Raw genomic sequence first — 2,527 nt, forward strand, 5'->3', positions numbered from 1 at the left:
TGTGAACTACACCAACGACCATGGCGAAGATCAGAAACCCGCCCTCATCCAGCTCTCCATCGGCAAGGATCATCTGATGCTTCTCTTCCAACTGAGCGCGGCCGACAAGAACTGCACCAAGTTCGACAACTTCCTTGCTTACCCCAGGTACACGTTTGTTGGCTTCTCCATCGACGGCGACATAGAGATGCTCGGTCGCGTCGGATTGGAGATCGCCCACTTCGTCGACATCCAGAAAGAATGGAGGGTGCTTACATCTACCAAGCCTCTGGACTCCCTTGGGGACGTCTCAGGCATCCTTGTCCGTGACGTAGAGCTCACCAACGCAGAGTACCAGCACTGGGCGTGCATGCCCATGTCCATGAGGCACATCGAGTACACAACAAAGGACGCTTACACTGCGTACGAGATATGGAGCTGCCTCACCATCATCCAGGAAGGGCTTCGCCGGGCAAAACTCGACAAGGAGCAGACCAGGAAGCGCACTAGGTCCTGTGGCGACTACGACTACTGAAGTAGGTGGTCCCGGCCAACAAAAGTATCTAGAATATTTCTCACGCCATTCTTGATTTCTCATTAGATTTGCTTTCTCTCAAGACTGCCATTTTCTTGTTATAAATTTAGGTTTGCTTGTGTCGCAGTTAACCTTGTAGTTTGCTTGCAGTTTACATGTCTTTTGCACAAGTTTATTTCCAGTGCACCACATACGCACGTATGTTCCTATGTGCCTCTGATACCAAGGGGACCGTGCGTAACTTGGCTTCAACTCGTTTTACGCAACATTCTAGACATCAACCAAAAGATTCACCTTCTCTCTAATAAGTTCATTAATGAGGCCTAATGCCTTCGAAAACACATGGAGCTCATAGTCCATGCCCCCTCCAATGAAAACGTGTGAATGAAAGCTTCTTTAAAGCAGAGGCACACTGTCATGTCCTTGCATCACGATCCTTTTGCGTCCGTACCTCCCCTAGAATCACGTCCGTGCCTCCAGTTCATTACGTGCGTGCCTCTACATCAGGTAAAACTGTACCTTCGTCGTGCGTAACATGTTAGGAAAGTTGCCGACAACAAAAACATCAGCAAACCGAGCATTACATCCACCCCACTGGCACTAAACGTGACATCATCGAAAACGCAGAGGCAGGAGCGTGCCTTACGGCCAGCTTCTGACGTATCGGGTCTGAAGATTTGCTTCCTTCTTAGTATGGGACGTGACTATCACAGAGGCAAAGGCTCAATCCTTCACCTCTGTGCCTCGACAAGAACGACGGTCGTGCTTGTAATAGTGAAGTGTATAGATGATACATTAAGGAGACATTAGGGACCACCTTGCACCTATTTCATACGTGACCGTGCCCGTTCCGTCGGCACATTCATGCCTCTCACAAAAGTAATAGCTGTGCCTCTGCCACACAACATATAAGTGAAAACAATTCTTTCTACACTTCTAAAACCCAGAATGCCCTGGATAAATGTCGAATCCCATCTTGCGGGAAAACCATGCAAGACGGTGCTTCTCAGAAGCACATCTATGGCTTGGCATTCAAATCTAACCACACTAAAATCTCTAGAATCAAATATGTGCCCCAGTTGAGACGTTTATTTTGTACTTGAAACTGCAATCTATAATAAAACAATACAATGTAATAAAACGTATGCCTTCCGACCCAAATATGGTACTGGAAACTGCAATTTGTAATAAAACATACACCTTCCGTCACAAATTAATTGGCTCAACCTTGTACTAACCAGTACAATGTGAATTGTACTTTTTTTTGAAGTTCAATGTGAATTGTATTGCCTGGTACGAAGTTACTGCAAAGTTGACACATTTATTTTGGGACGGGGTTGTACTACTACTTAAGAATAAAACACGTTTGCTTGACAAGGAAACGAAATTGTCTCCATTCTGACATCGACGATTTCTTGACATTGTTCAACCTTTACAGGCATACAAAACATGGAAAGCATCAAAACCATGGAAAAGCAAACATCTACCAACAAAACTACACTACTCCCCGTCGTCGGAGATGTCCACTATCTCCATTATGACATCGACGGTGTTGGCCTCCGCCTCCTACTCTGCATCCAGCTCGTCGAAGAGCACATCAGTCTTCGCATGTTCTTCCTGGAGGAAGCGCCGGTTGGACTCCACATACACCTCATCTTGGATGGACTCTAGGATAGTGGTCTGCTCCGCCATCATGGCCGACTCACCGAGATAGAACTCCGCCTCGTCTTCCTCATCCTCGTCGTCCTCGTCGTTCTCATCATCCTCGTCCACTCCTTCCTCGTCATCCTCGTCCACGCCTTCCTCGTCGTCCTCGTCATCCTCGTCCACGCCTTCCTCGTCGTCCTCGTCATACTCGCCCACGCCTTCCTCGTCGTCCTTGTCATCCACGTCCACACCTTCTTCGTCGTCCTCGTCGACACCTTCCTCGTCGTCCTCCTCATCCTCGTCCATGCCTTCTTTGTCGTCCTTGTCATCCTCGTCAACGCCTTCCTCGTACTCCTCGTCATCCTC

Source organism: Triticum dicoccoides, chromosome 2B (assembly GCF_002162155.2).
Source record: "Triticum dicoccoides isolate Atlit2015 ecotype Zavitan chromosome 2B, WEW_v2.0, whole genome shotgun sequence".
NCBI classification, from domain to species: Eukaryota; Viridiplantae; Streptophyta; class Magnoliopsida; order Poales; family Poaceae; genus Triticum; species Triticum dicoccoides.